This window comes from Onychostruthus taczanowskii, unplaced genomic scaffold (assembly GCF_017590055.1).
Source record: "Onychostruthus taczanowskii isolate IOZ18803 unplaced genomic scaffold, ASM1759005v1 scaffold2, whole genome shotgun sequence".
NCBI classification, from domain to species: domain Eukaryota; kingdom Metazoa; phylum Chordata; class Aves; order Passeriformes; family Passeridae; genus Onychostruthus; species Onychostruthus taczanowskii.
The window spans coordinates 27,430,832-27,446,985 of record NW_024499239.1 but is presented as its reverse complement, the minus strand read 5'-3'; the positions used below and the strand labels follow the sequence as shown (position 1 = coordinate 27,446,985).

The 16,154-nt window shown below is 47.0% G+C and overlaps 1 protein-coding gene across 1 annotated transcript in view; it reads left to right on the top strand.

Moving 5' to 3' along the window:
* The first annotated feature begins 416 nt into the window (after window positions 1-416).
* Window positions 417-16,154, top strand: part of SMOX (spermine oxidase) — a 53,235-nt gene continuing 37,497 nt past the window's right edge. Inside the window, exon 1 of the mRNA XM_041403168.1 lies at window positions 417-961. The gene's annotated coding sequence lies outside the window, so the exon portion shown is untranslated. The remainder of the gene's footprint in view (window positions 962-16,154) is intronic.

Sequence of the window (16,154 nt, the reverse complement as noted above, 5' to 3'; positions counted from 1 at the left end):
GTATGTATATATAAAATATATATAGATACATACAAAATGTTTATTTTTTATAAATATATATATGTGTATTATAACATATATGTAGTACATATATATATTATGTATACATATATTTACATTGCACATACATTATATGTTATAGTGTGTGTGTATATATATATATATATATGTATGTATATGTTGGAGAAGGTCCTTTGTTAGCTTTTAGGGGTCTTCAAGCTGAAAAAAGTTTAAAGCTATGCCTATTTTTGATTTTCTATAACTTTTTTTTTTTTTTTTCGGTATATCACACTGCCCCGTGCAACTGGGTCAACACTGATATCAGTGCCTGGCAGAAACCAGATGGTGAGAGATAAGAAACTGTGACGGTGTTCGGGTAGGACTTTGGAGGGCTGTGTTTTTCTGGACCACAGGCTGGGCTTTAATTGCGAGGTGGACTCCGATGAGATTAATTGCATTGTCTGGACAGGAATAGGAAGAAACTCGTGCAGGAATGAAGCTATTTTCCACACTGGGTCCGCTCTGTAGTTCGGTGAACGCCCCGGAGCAGGGGTATCAAAGCAGCCTTGAAGTACAGCGGCAATCGCAAAAAGTGAAAAAGACCCGTCTCGCTTAGGAAGAAAATTAGGTTTAACACGCTTGCTTCACCAAACAGCCGCTGATATCCTTAGAGTTTCACGTTCAAGCTGCTCAAGACCAGGAGCGGAGCGGCGGAGGCGGCGCAGAAGGCGGAGGCGGAGAAGGGGAAAGAGGAGGAGGCGGAGGCGGGGGATGCTCGAGGCGGAGCCGGGGCGGGCCGCGGGGGAGGCGGCTGGAAAACAGGCCGGCGCTGGTTCTCGGCCCGCAGTGCCCGCAGCCGCCGCTCAGCCGCGCCGGGAGCCGCTCAGCCGCGGGAGGCAGCGAGGCGAGAGCCGGGCGGGCGCCCCGACCCCGACAGTCCCTTCCGGCACCGCACAGAGAGGTACGCGGCGGGCGGCGGCCCCGGTCCCCTCGGAGCGTCCCTTCGCAGGGTCCCCTCGGCCCCCTCAGCCCGCACCTGCGGCGGGAGGGCCGGTGTCGCCTCGGCGGGGCTGCCCGGCTCTGTCCCCGCACAGAACGCCCGGGCAGCGGCGGGGAGAGGGCGGGGGGCTTTGTCTGGGGGCACAGAGCCGGGACTCGTCCCACACGCCCAGCTCGCCGAGCCGCTCTAGGGGTCGTTCCCGGTGCCCCGTCCCACACACCTGCCCGAGGGGCCGTTCCCGGTGCCCCATCCCAAACACCACCCTGAGGGTTCAGCCCTGTGCCCAATCCCAAACACCATCCTGAGGGTTCAGCCCGATGCCCCATCCCAAACTCCACCTTCAGGGTGCAGCCTGGTGCCCCATCCCAAACACCACCCTGAGGGTTCACCCCTTTGCTCCATTCCGAGCACCACCTTCAGGGTTCAGCCCTGTGCCCCATCCCAAACCCCATCCTCAGGGGTTCAGCCTGGTGCCCCATCCCAAACACCACCCTGAGGGTTCACCCCTTTGCTCCATTCCGAGCACCACCTTCAGGGTTCAGCCCTGTGCCCCATCCCAAACCCCACCCTCAGGGGTTCAGCCTGGTGCCCCATCCCAAACACCACCCTGAGGGTTCACCCCTTTGCTCCATTCCGAGCACCACCTTCAGGGTTCAGCCTGGTGCCCCATCCCAAACACCATCTTCAGGGTTCAGCCCGGTGCCCCATCCCACACATGACCCCGGAGGAGCCAGCCCTGTGCCCCATCCCACACACCGCCCTGAGGGGCCATTCCCCGTGCCCCATCCCACAATCTCACCTCCCCAAACTGCTGCAGGGGACCTTCACCCCAAACCACCCCAGGGATTTGCTGACCCTCATTCCTCCGCCCCTTGACACCCCAGCCCAGGTGCAGAGCAGGTGTCATCCCTGCCGCTTTTTATGGGGACCGTGGGAGAAAGGATCGCTCTCTCGGCTAAGGGAGAACGTGCATGGTTGTGTTGGGATTTTGGGGCGGTTTGGGTGGTTTTTTTTCCCCCTCCCCTGTGTTGATGTCGGTGAATCTCTCATGTGACACGAGTCCGCGCGTGCCTCCGCATTCCCCGCCTCGGCGTTCCCGGTGATGACACCGGGAGGAGAGGTTAAGTGGGGAAGTCACCGTGCTGGGGATGCGAATGACGAGCGGCGAGGGCTCACTCCCGGCTTGTTTGTGTTTCTGCTGTTTTCGTGTTTATACAAAGCTGTTACAATACCGGGGGCTTGGCGGCTCGCACCGGCGTTTTCAGTCGAATCCGTCGACTTGTGCGGAATTGCTCCCTCTTTGAGATCGGTGTGGTAGATGAGGGATTAGTTCCGAATGCCGGGTAGTAAATGCACAAAGCCAATTGTCAGTTACGGAAACTCAAAACAAAGCTTTTGTTTACATTCTCAGCCCCATACACGGAGCTGCTCTGCTGCATCCTTGCTCTGCTCATCCCACAAAGTGCTTTCCGTGGATTATAGACATGCTGTCTCAAACCTGGTGCCGGGACCGGCTGTAATTGCCTGATATATTAGATGTAAACACAAGCTTTATATAAAAGTGAAACCATATATATCGCCTAACACGTGTCCACTCTGTGATCCTGCACAAACAAAGTCGAGCCCAGAGCCCTGTCCTTAGCTCACCCTGTTGATCCACTTTTCCCGTAGCCTGTATGATGCAGTCCTGTTCCCAGAGTTACCAGACAGGTTTAGTGGAGACCAAGAAGTCAGCCCAGGAGCATTTTCTGTGTTGTGCAAGAATGCTGGTATGTTCTCAGTCCTTTACAGATGTTGTTTTATTGACTTAGTGATAACATTTTGCTCTCCTAGGTCCTTTTCCCTTTCCAGATTGTTAGGCCAGCACTTACTAATCTTCTATGCTTTTATGGCACTGCTGTGGAACAGATGTACTGCGTTTTTTAGGGAGTAGTAAGCTCTGTGGTTTCAGCTGGCTTTGCCTATAAAAAAAAAACAGCACTGCCTTTCCCTCGTGCCACTGTTGTGGAGTGGGTAGCTGGACTAGGAAGCCTGTTTGGATGACTACTGAGCTGGCAAGAAATCCAACCGGTTTGGGTCTGACTCAGTGCCTAGATCCAAATCATTGTGTGGCTGATCAAACGTTTACCTGGACTTCTTTGGGTTTGGAGCAGCATCCAGCTGGTATTTTGGCTAAGCTGCGTGTGGAAGGGGGTGTAGAGGTCTCTAAATGCTAAAAATGCTGGGTGCTGTGGTCATTTATCCCTCTCCATCCTTTGGCTCCGTGGAACAGCAGCTCTGGAGCTGTTCCTCTTTGTGCCACGCTCCCCTGAAATGCTGGAGCGTGCGGCTGGAACACCACAAACACGCTGCACGTGTCCTGGGGTCCCGTGTCCTCAGCCCTGCTGCTGGCACTCGTGGTTGTCCCTCTCTGGTTTGAACTGGAAGCTCTTTCTCCCCATTGTGTTTCTCCCACCAAGTGTCACGAGTCAGCTGTCGTGTCTCTGAAACTCAGTGTTTTTTTGGGATGGTGGAATCTCAGTTGACTTGGTGGCATTGGAGGGGCTGAGGTAGGGTTTGGAGAACTCTGTCTAATTGTTGACATTCATTACAAACAGCAGACACGATTTCTGGGCTCCCTACAGCATCTAAGAGGTGTAGATGTACTTTTACTGACCTCCACCTTAGCCAAGTAGTGTAATTTGGGTTTTTCTCACTTATCCATCCTCAAAAACTATCGGACCCCTGCCCATCTCTGCCTCAGAAGCTTGGAGAGTATTCCTGCACCTTGCTGCCAGCCTCAGGAGTGTATCTGCCTGTCTCTCAACCCCACTTCCATTGTTTCATGTTTTCTGTTCCTGTCATCTCACTGAAAAGAAATCACTTCTGATCGAATCTGAGGTTCTCCAACTAAATTCCTGCTGGCCCAAGTGCGTGTCTAAGGAAAATTGTGATGCTGACTTCTGAAGTATGTGGAATTACTTTGTGTGATTGGGTTATACAAAGAAGAGAGAGAAATTATTTTCTCTCGTTTTTTTCAAAAGTATTAAAACGCAGCCTGCTGTGTTTCACAAATCTCACCGCTGTCTCCTTCTCTCAGTAATTGTAATTAACAGACCAGAAAATGGAAAAATGTAGAAATACTCTTTTCCCACTGGCCACAAACATTAGTCCTGTCCAGAAGTTAATGAAGTCAAGTCTATGGAAATTAAATAACTGGTTTTTTTTAGTTCTGTTGGTGAGCTAAAACATTGTGTTAGAGTGGTAAATAATAAATATAAAGGGCTGTAAAGATCTCCTCTTGGAATTGATGTGGGTGAAGAATGGATTTGAGCTCTTCTTCCTCTGGAGGGTCTAAACCTCTGGCTTTAAGATGTGGCTGAGGGATCTGTCCTGCTCTGCTTGCGTGCAAAAACTGATCTAAGCCCGGCAGTAAAGTGGGAGAGAGATGGTAACCCACCATGAGAATAGGGAATAAACGCATAACCATAAAAAAATCCCAAATGCAATCAATTCATCAAATTATGGAATCCTAAGACACAAATAGTTTTACAAGTGACACTTCAAAGCCACCTTTATGGTGTTTCCAGATTGTGTTACCATCTTTGTTGTCTTCCTGTTGAGGGACCATGAACATTTTCAGCTACCTTGATCTTTTGTTCCATTTTCAGTGGCTCTGTTGCTGCGTTGGCTTTGCTGTGTCTGGGCATTCCTTGCTCCGTGTTGAGGGCACGTGGGTGTGTGCACTGTAATAAATCTTGAGTTTATAGAAGTCACTGTGGAAATTGGTTGAAAAGCTTTCCTATTTAATTTTTTTTTTCTTTTTATGATCTAAAATTTCAGTGGTTTCTTCTTGTTTTAACAAAAGATTCCAGAAATACCATGGGTGGGAGTGTGAACCACTTGGGAAATAAATCTTCGTGGCCACTCCAGTTACCTCCATGAGCCTGGTGGCACCTGAGGAGCACATTGGTGTGGTGCAGGTGGTGTGTGGCTCTGCTCTGGAAAGTAGCTTTGGAGGTACCTTCGTTTGAGGTCCTGTTTTTGTGTTTCCATGAGAACCAGTGCCCTGGAAGGGCCCTGGGATGGGGTTGAGCTGCAGGCTGGAAGAATGGTGCAGAGCTGCAGGCTGAGAGTGTGTTTCCATGAGAACCAGTGCCCTGGAAGGGCCCTGGGATGGGTTGAGCTGCAGGCTGAGAGAGCTGTCCACCTGGAGAAGAGAAAGCTCTAGGATACCTTTAACCACCTTCCAGTGCCTAAAGGGGCTCCAACAGAGCTGGAGAGGGATTCTGGATAAGAGCCTGGAGTGACAGGACAAGAAAGAATGGCTTCCCACTGACAGGGGGGACTTTTAGATTAGATATTAGGAAGGAGTTCTTTGGTCAAACAGTGATGAAGCCCTCATGGGTGGGAGTGTGAACCACTTGGAAAATAAATCTTTGTGGCCACTCCAGTTACCTCCATGAGCCTGGTGGCACCTGAGGAGCACATTGGTGTGGTGCAGGTGGTGTGTGGCTCTGCTCTGGAAAGTATTTGGAGGTACCTTCGTTTGAGGTCCTGTTTTTGTGTTTCCATGAGAACCAGTGCCCTGGAAGGGCCCTGGGATGGGTTGAGCTGCAGGCTGAGAGAGCTGTCCACCTGGAGAAGAGAAAGCTCTAGGATACCTTTAACCACCTTCCAGTGCCTAAAGGGGCTCCAACAGAGCTGGAGAGGGATTCTGGATAAGAGCCTGGAGTGACAGGACAAGAAAGAATGGCTTCCCACTGACAGGGGGGACTTTTAGATTAGATATTAGGAAGGAGTTCTTTGGTCAGACAGTGATGAAGCTCTGCACAGAAGCTGTGGTTGCCCCATCCCTGAAAGTGTCCAAGGCCAGGTTGGACAGGGCTTAGAGTAACCTGGGCTAGTGGATGGTGTCCCTGCCCATGGCAGGGGGTGGGAATGAGATGGTTTTTAATGTCTCTTCCAACCCAAACCATTCTGTGATTCAGCCAGCAGCCCTGAGCCGTGGATAACACAGCACACAAGGTTTTTATAACAATGTATTTGCTGTCTGAACCCAGCCAGCAGCGTGACAAGGACATTTACTGTGGGAGATGTGCTCTATATTCCGGTGACCTTTTCCTCTGGAAATCTTTAAATGCAGTGAATGTGGTGGTGTTTGGTGAATTTTAATCATGCCCTTGGTTTTAAGTGCAGATTTGGTGTTATTTTTCATGGTGGATTGAAGTTTTTGTTTTGTGACGTGTTGGAGCCGGGGCTGTGAGGCTGCGAGGATGGGATGGAAGGGAAATTCTAAGGATGCAGCAGGAGTGGTTTGGCTCTGAGGAAGGCCTGGGTTGCTCTGAAGGTGATGAGCTCAGCAGCAGGAATGTAATGCAAGAGGGGTGAAAAAGCCCCTCCCTGCTTTTCCTGCTGGAGTTTGATCCCTGAGCTATTCTCGGGTAGTTCTCTGCTATCAGGCCCTGCTTTAAAGTCTCAGTCAAACAAGGCACTTATTGTTGGTGCTCTCTAATTCCAGATGATGGTGGCTGGCAGCTTGCTGGGTCTGCGGGAGACAGGTTTTGCAGCCCCAGAGTAGTGATTTACACAGGGCTGTTGTTGGATTTTCCCTCTTTGGGGCAGTTTTCCATATCATGGAAACTTGAGTCCACGTTTCCCTCGCTTCCTGGAGGAGAAGGATGGAGCGAGCACTGGGGGCCACAGAAGAGATCAGTGCCAGAAAGGGAGTGAGGAGATCTCAGCTGTGGAGGGCCCTAAAGAGCTGAACTGACGTAAACCCAGGCAATTTCAGCTTGTAGGGAATTTTTGGTTTGGTAACTTTCATTCCTTTTATCCAGTAGGTCATTCAAGGGCTGCAGAGCCTTTATGATGGCTTGAAAAGTTCATTTAATTCCACTTTTAGTGTGTGCGTGTGTACTTAGTAAGTTCAAAGGCAGGAACTACCTTTTAAGAAATAAAGAAAATATTTGTTTTCCTGGCTGATGAAGTAGAAAACTAAATGGATGTAGATAACTGTTGAAGAATGGACACTTAGTTATTAATTTCTTCAGCATTCATTATTCTTGATAATGCCAGATTTTTCTAAGTGTGTCCTCTAGATTGAATTGAGTGGCATGGAATAGTGTAGGTTGCTGGCATGCTCAGAATGACTGAAACATTGGACAGGATATGGTGATGTTGGCACATTTTGAGAAGGGGGAAGAAAAAGCACGTTGCTTTTGGATGATTTGTGTTGTGAATCACTTACTCAAGCTCCCTTGTAGCTGATGTAGGCAGAAAATGCCTTGTGCTAGGTGAAGCAGATAGTCCTAGCCTATCCCTAAGCTGGGAATTGCATAGGAAAGGAGGAGTTTCTTTTCCTTTATAAGAGTTGGTTCAGTTCAATTAATTTTCCAGGGCAGGTGGGGAATGGATTTTCTCTCAAAGAGGTTGCACAAGTGCAGCATTCAAGCATACTCACCTGATGTTTCTGTTGGATGAGTAAATACTCTGAAACTGAATTGAAAATTCTCCTGTCCCATGGGATGCGTGTTCCAGGATATAGATGTAACCTCCTGCTTTGATCTCCAGTCTTCTTCTAACAGGATTTTCTCTTTTGAAATCAGTCACCATTGTGATCCCAGAGGACTCTGCCAGGCAGATGTGCCTGGTAATCCTTTGGTTGAGCTCCTAAAGCTCACAGACCCTTTGGGGAAGCCTGGCGAGCTGGCACGAGGGTTGTTTTGCAATAGCCTGGCTTTAGGAGTGGAGCTGCCCTGAGATGTTTTCTCTGAGCTGTCCTGTCTCCGACTGCTTGTTTCCTCTCTTGCATAACCCTTTTCAGCCGTCAGAGCGCAGGCTGGCGGGTGACTTACACAGATTTAAGATGCTGCTTCTAGGAAAAGGAGTCATCCTATTCCTGTGCATGTTCTGTTTGACTGTGGGTGCGAGATCTTGGTCAGGGAGCCCACACACTCTGGCAGAAGATTGTTATTTTTATGGGGTCATTTTAAGTTGGATCCAATCCCTGGCCCGTCCTGTGACTGGTGCTGTCAGCACTACACGTACAGTCAGGACTGTCCTTTAAGGACAGTACAAACTGGGATCTAAGTTTTCTGGGATTGCATAACTGTGCCCTCAGATGTGCCAGGGTGTACTGACAAACACACACATGTGTGGTTATAGCTGGCATGTGCTCACAGAAACTCTCACATGTGTGAATATTTCTCCTTGGGACCACTTCTGTCACCTTTCTCCTTTGTTGTTCCATAGACAGAGCTTGGAGGTTGACTTTGGATTTTCAAGAATGAGCCAAGAGGATTGTTGGGGGGCTCGCAAGGAAGCAGAAATTGTTAAAATCGCTTTGATAGGCCAAGCTTTAACCCTGAGATAAAGGTTGGTACTTCAGAGTTTGCAGTTGACACTCTGCTGCTCGCATGCTCTGACCCCATGAGGCACTTTGTGCCATTCATTAATGCTTGCAGGAGCATAAAGTGCTCCCAGCAGACTAAATTAAATGTCCTTTTCTTTGTTGTGGGGAGCTCACACCGTTGCTCCAGTGTCACAGTGGCATCTGGTGTCTCTGTTTGGGCTTTGAGTGAACTTGACAAAGGGCTGAGTGTGACCACGGGCTTTGGAGTGAAGGACTGGGTCATTAATCTTTTTGTCCCCTGATTCCCTTTGGGGTGGGATCCAGGGCTGTGGTGGGCAGGGATCCAGTCTTGAAGATCTTACACAGGAAAATATTCCAGGGAGGAACAGAAGAAGGGCCTAAAGAGAAGAAAGAACTACTCAGACTGTAGGGTGAGATGGGAAGGGGACAATGGGAATGGGCTCCTGTTAGTAACTGTCCCCATGCTGTGGGATGTGAGAGGGTCTGTGTTGTTGGGAAGGCTGTGCTGGGGAGCTCTTCTTCCCGTGCCTGTTCTGTGAGTCCAGCTCTTTGTGTTTTCCCTGTATTGCTCCTCCAGGGATGGAGGGAGAAGGTACCATGTGGGAACAGGCAGCTGCTGCACGTGGGACCTTACAGTGTTTCTCCAGTGTATGACAGAAATATCAGGGAGGCTTGTGTGCTTTGGGGCTGCTGCTGACGTGTTCTGTTGTCATATTTCTGTTACAAGCAAAGAGCTGCAGGGCCAGAAGGGACCTTATGTTGTCTAATCTGACCTCCTGCCCCAAGGCTGGGTCAGATCTATTCAAACTTTCCCAGCAGATGTTTGTCCAAAGCAGTTGTTAAAGCTTCCGGTGATGGACTTTCCTCATCGTCCCTGGGTGATCCTAGAAACTCCGTAATTGTTCTTGCCATTACCATGATTTTCCTGGTTTCTGACTTTGATTTCTGTGCAGCAGTTGAGAATTGCTGCCCTCTTGCCCTTTTGTTACTGTACAGAGTGAGCTGTTCAGTCCTCTCGAGCTGCCTTTGGGAATCTCTGGGCCGTGTCTTCCTCGAGCTGCGGCGTCCAAAACTTCCCTGGAGAGCTGTGTCTGATACCTGCATGTACTGAGCCAGCAAACACCATTTTGTGACTCTCATGTAGACTTTTGGGGTGTGATTAATGCATTTTAGTTTTGGACAAAGCACTGGTGAAGTGTTTTGTCATGGAAGGTTTTATTGTGGCTTTGTCTCTTTACCAAATATAAGAACAGAGCACTTGCTTTTCTTGCTCAAGCACTATATTTCCACAGGGATGTGTTCTGGATCTCTGACTGTTCCAGACTAATTCCTTGCTGTTCTAAGGTGAAGGAAATCCTTGCCAGCTGCCCTGACCAAGGCTTTCCCCATGACGAGCTTGATTACAGCTCAGCCATTGTGCTTTCCTGCTCTGACCTGCCAGCTGTAGCTCAGGAGTGACCTTCCCTTCTCCCTCCCTGCCGTGATTACACTCTGTGCATCTGATTTTATACCTGCTGTCCCTTTGTTTCCCTGAAGGATTCAGCTATTCATGCATTCTAAAGCTGGTAAAAAGTGGATGGAAGATTATTCTGAGAGGTAGCACTCAAATATAAAGCATGACAGAAAACAGATCAGCCAGCACTAGAGGCATTATTTGCTAAGGTAAACTCCTTCACTTTATTTTTGAGGGAAAAAAAAACCCCAAAACTTGCCTGTGTGTATTGTTCCAGGTATTTTCTCTGGATCTGTTAACACCTCTATTATACCTTTCAGTGGGAAGAAGTAGGATGTGTGTGTGAAAGGTTTGTCTGCACACAGATGGCTTTTGTCCTGAGACAACTGAAGAAGCTCTTACCAAAATGAAGGCTAGTCTGGACAGGTCTGAAACATCTTTTGGCATCGACTTGTGTTTATTGCTGTGGGAAGAGCAGGTAGGGAGGAGCAGTCTGGCTTTTTTTTTGTTTGAACTATCAGTATGTATCTTTGAATTCCTCAGTGTTCTTGCAGAGTTTTTGTATGATAACCTGTGTAATGTGAGTCCCCAGTTTCTCTTGTTCTCTTTCCAATTGCAGTGAAAGCTCTGGTCTTTCATTCCTTACTTTTTTTCTCTGTCAGTTGCAGACACTGGGATGTTTAGTCATGTGGAAGGTATTTTATTGACAGCTTTAGAGTCTGAAGTACTTGCTAGCACTGAAGAGGTGTAAAGTGATGTAGACTCTTGGGCAAAATCCCTTTTCCAGTGTTCCTTGATAAAGATTTCTTAGAACTGAAGAGTAAGTGAAGTGGCTCAGGAGATTTGAAGCTCTCTCATCGGACTTCCTGCTCCAGACAGAGCCAGGATCAAAGGTAGGTTTCTTGTGAACTTTTTTGGACTTTTTTTAGTCAAGAGTGGCAGGTTGACGCCATGCTTTGTGCCCTCATGGTCAGGAATCCTTTCCTCCTGTCTGATCAGTATTTCCCTCGCTGTCAGTAATTCCCATTGTTTCTTGTCCTTTGGTTTTTGCCATCCAGTCTGGCTCCATCTGCTCAGTAAGCCTCATTTAAGTAAAGACAGTAACTGGATCTCCCACTAAGAACCATTTCTTCTCGAAGCTCAACAGCTCCAGTTCCCTCATTCCCTTCTCACATTAGGTGCTCCAGTCTGTTGGCTGCTGCCTTTCCAGCTCAGTGATCCAAGCAGATTTGGTGACCACAGAGTCATGGAATCACAGAATGGTTTGGGTTGGAAGGGACCATAAAGACCATCCAGTCCCACCCCCTGCCATGGGCAGGGACACCTTCCATTATCCCAGGTTGCTCCAAGCCCTGTCCAACCTGGCCTTGGACACTTCCAGGGATGGAACAGCCACAGCTTCTCTGGGCACCCTGTGCTGCGACCTCCCCACCCTCCCAGGGAAGAATTTCTTCCCCATATCCCATCTATCCCTGCTCTCTGTCAGTTTAAAGCTGTGTGTTTCACCCGTCCAATTAGTATGTCCCCATTTTTCTATGTTGATGAGCCCTGGACTCTTGTTCTTTCCACTCACATTGATGGCCATTATCTTGTTTGAAAACAAAGGTTAAAGCCAGACGGTTCAGTTCAAGGGAACCAAACTCTGAATGTTCCTGCTGGATTTGGAAGAAGAGGTCTACCTTCAGGATGTGTCCTGCTTGCTTGCCTGCACTAGTCTGTTCTTAGGAACATTTCTGGTTTAAATGGATCCAGCTAAATTTCACACCTGGTGTTCTTTAATTTTGTTGTTCTCCGCAGGGTACTCTCAGGTCTGCTGTTCCCAAGAGCACATGAGCAGTGAGCAGCTCAGGGCAGGACTTTGCAAGGCACAGCTGAGTGCTTTCCATGGCTCATCCCTTGGGCTTTGCCTTCATGCACCTGTGGAACTTTGTTGAATGTCACCATTTTGTCTTGACCCTTTAAGAGCCTTTTCTGGAGTCTTTCTGAATAGAGAGTTGCTCCCTATTTTTGTATTTGTACCTGGGGCTTCTCTTTCTTAATTACCTGATGTCAATATTGGACAGTGCATGAAGGTAATTTAGAAATTGAAATCTGTACACTGTGGTGCTTGCAAATCCTCCCAGCTGAATCATCTGTTGGGTTTATGGCCATACATTCCAGTCTGTCATCCCAACTGGTAATGAAAATATTACACAGCTCTTATGCCTGGCTGGACCCGCTTTCCAGTGCCCTCCCAGTTAGATAACAAACCCTTGATAATTATGCTCCGAGAAGGATGTTGTCATGCAGCCATTTTATGGTGATTACATCTAATTAATGTTTTCTTAGGTAGATCTTATGGGAATGTCATTATGTGGAACAGCATCAGAGCTAATACAGATTGCATTTCTGAATCTCCTTATCAATCTTGTACATTTTTTCCTGGTGATGCACAGATCCTTTATTGCTCCATAGATGTCTGATGCTAGAAGGAACTACAGAGGTGATGAAACCTGCCCCTGTCAACAATGAAAGTTCAACTGAGCAAGTCACACCAGATTGATCAGGAGTTCTGTAACGGGACAGTTGTGACACAGCAGCTCCAGGAGATCAAGAGGAAACAAACGTGATGTGTTTATGGATCCCAAACAAAATTAAACAATTACCTGAGTGCAGCTTTCGGAGCAGCCTTTGAACGAATCCCAACCCTTTTTCTGCAAGGGCTGGGAACATAAAGAACGTGTCTAATCTGTACTGCTATCAGGCAGCAGTTATCAGTGCCTACGTGCTGTTACTCAGATCTCGTTAGCTGCCTAATTGGATAATAGGCAGGACACTTCACAACTGCATAAATATATTAAGTTTAATCTGCTCTGAGGCAGGGAGGGGAAGATGGGCTTGGTGAGAAATGGACACAAGAAGATGCACAGTGGGGCAGAGGTGTAAATATGGGGCTGTGTCCCCATCACTTCAGTCCCAGTAACTTTCTGAGGCAGAGGCTCTGTGTGTCTGCAGCATTTACATCAGTGCTGGAGTCCCAGAGCAGAGACTTTCAGACTTTATGCATGTTGGCCAGGCAACTTCACCTCCAAAAGCACAGTTTTTGTAGTAGTTAAATCCCTTTCTAACTTATTTTCAATAAAATGTATGGTATAACTTAATACATTGTTTTTAAATCCAACGTGATAGAACAGAGAGAAGCATCCTGTGTGTTTGTGTGGTACTGGACTTTGCAGCACATTCCTGGTCCTATAGCTTGTTTCCAGCACATGCAGATGGACAGTGGACAGGATCAGAAAGCTTCCACAGTTCTGTACATGGAAAGGAGAAGCTGTTTGAGTATTACATACTTTTCCTTTTCTTTCCTGAAAGAATGCAATTACTGCAGTTACCCAGTTTTAAACTTTTGGAGTGGGTTGTCTCTTTCCAAAGGTTCAATGAAACGTAAGTCAGATTCTTGTAGACGTGGGTATGAGCACATTTCATGAGTTGTCACCACCTGTTCTATTCTCAGGAGAAGGAATCTGCAAGGGACATTTCTAGGTGCAAAAGATGGATCTGCTAAGGGGATCTTTAGCTTAAGGTAATGGGAGAGTGACTGTGTGAACTGTGTCCTCTCCATTTTTTTTCTGGCTTCCTTTGGGACTGTTGGAGTGTTTTCACAGAAACCCCAAATTGAGCCCAACTTTTGGCCCTGTACCCTGTGTGAGGTGCTTACAGCTTTTCATTAATTTCTTGCTTAACCTCATAGGAAAAGTATCTTCACCTTGTGCTGTCCAGAATCTGCCTGTAGCTAGGCAGGAAAGACGTGAGCCACCCTCTTAATCTGCAAGTGTCTTAAGTAAAGGTAAACTCCATTAAGTGTGTTTATCACTGAGTAGCTTGTTCCCAGCTCTGCAAAGCACCTTGTGGTTGGTTTGTATGGAATGTACAGAGGATTCTCTGCTGCTTTGTCCTGACATCTGTGTTTGTGACCAGCAAAGATTAAGAGCCAGGCACTTGTCACTAAAGGTTAAGTGTGAGGACACAGTTCCACTGTGCTGTGGATTTACAGCCTGCTGATTTTCCCATGGAAAATGTTATTTCAAAACAGAACCCCTAAATTGCTTTTATTTTGGATGAAGGGAGACACCGAGGGTTGTTTGGTCCATTTTGGTGTAAAAAAGCTCTCAGATGGAGGAACTAAAGAATAGTGATTGAATGCAGAATAATTTTTATGGTTACCCACACCTGATGTATTGCCTGCACTAAAAGTGTGATCAGCAGGGAAAAACAGTATTTTTTTCCAAAGGGTAGCTCACATCTCAGCAGCCCAATTCCTGGAACAGGCTCTGGAGAGAGTCTGTGTCCTTGTTTTGCTGACGTAGTCCCTCTGAGGCACTGGTGGGGGGATAGCTGCAGGTAACTCTTCCCTTCTGTTGCTTGTGCCTGGATCATGCTGCAGTTGGAGGCATCCAGGAGAAATGAAGGAGAGTGGGCTTCTACAGATGGTCTCCTCAAAATGTTGGATGTGTTGATAGCATGTTTTCTGTAGCTATACACACCAATATTGCCTTTATCTCCCATCCAAATCTGCTGGGTATTGATGTGGACTCAATCCGTCATCAACTTCGAGTCGGGCTTGACTTCAACCTGTACTTATTAAAGAGTGAAGAAGGCTCTGTCTTATATGCAGTTGATAAGGGAATTTAGAAATAAAAGTGCACATTAAACTGTCAGTAGCATTTTTTCCCCTCTTTATCTGGAAAAAAATAATGGTAGGGGTTGTTTTCTTCCTCCTGCGCGGGCAGTTTCTAGACATGCCCAACACTTGCAGGATTGTTTTTCAGACCCAAGATAACCCTTAGGGTGGTCCTGTCTGCCCCTGCCTGCTACAGATCAAACCCACACCCAGACAGGCAGGAATCAAAAGCAGAACACCTGCTTGGTTGGTCTCTAGTGTGTTCTTTGCAGAAAGTTTTAAAAACGTGTTTTTTCATGACAATGAAGAGGTGAGATTTGTGACACTGTGGATTCATCTCGCCCTGTGGCTGAGCGTGGATGAGCTGTCCTTGTAGAGGGAGCCACAGGAGGATTGTGTCACTCTAGGTCTTCATTAGGGTTGTTAAGCACTATTTTAAGTTTCCTGAGCTTAAGTCACAGAAGATCTGATGTCTGGAGTCAAGGCCTGGCCTGTGACAGGCAGTCCTTTGGAAAGCTGTGCAAAGATCCTCGTGTCTCTCCAAAGCAGTGCCCTGTATTTCAGAAAGGAACATTGTGAGCGAGGAGAACAAGTTTCAGATCACATGTTCCCCAGCAAATACTGTCCTTTCGATAGGAAGACTTGTTGGAGAATGTTAATTGAGTCCCTTTTTAAATGAAGGAGGCTTTGCTTCCTTCCCAAGTTTTCAAAACAAATTTTCCAAATACAGTGCCTATGTTTCATTCAAGTGTAAATCCTTTCTCTTTAACCTGGAAGTTATCCCAGAAAAAAGCCTATCCATTCACTGCAGGACAGACCTTTGTGGTTGTAGAGGAAAAAAAGAAGTGGATCAGATTGTCCAAACAGGAAGGGTATTAAGAAAAGCCTTTGCTCAGTGAGCAGAGCTCTCATTTCAGTTTAAATGGCGTCCTACAAATTCCACTTTATATCTCCATTGCTTTTGAAGCATCACACAATGATTGAGGTGTCTGCTAAATTTAGAAATTACAATTTTTTTCCTGCCAACACGCCAGCCTGGCTGGAGGGATTTCAGCATGTCGTTATGGGATGGATGCAAGTGGTGATTTGAAATTTACTGGCTTGTTATCTCATCTGACTTGCACATAGCTCTGTCCTGGTAGGGATTTAATACCTTACATTGGTGCCTTTTCATTCAGAGGGCATTAGTGGAAATGGTTTTCTGGCAGAGCCAGGTGCTTGTGCTGTTTTACATTTGGTGGAGCTGAGGTACTGAAAGGATCCAGCGTGGTGTGCTGAATAAAATGAGCTCCCACCTAAACACATTGAAGTTGTGCTTTATTTTGAGCAAGTTATGGGCAGGATTGTCACTCTTTTACTGCAGTCACATGGCAAGGCTGTGGAAGCAGAGATAAATCACAAGTGTCCCAATTCACAGTTTCTACTGCTTACCATATGACAAATCTTCCTGCTCTGTGAAAAATGTCTTAGATCTAAAATACAATTTTTTTTTCTTTCCTCAGCCTGTGGTATTTAATTACTCTCTTTCTGAGCAGCATTTAATCTCATTTCTGTTGAAGCTGTTTGAGGCACAATTTATGCAGAGGATCAATACTACAGTAAACTTCCTTTTGTTTTGGTAAAATGTCTTGATTGTCACAGAGAAGAAACATTTTGAGTTCAGGTGTGTCGGGAGAAATGAAAGGCA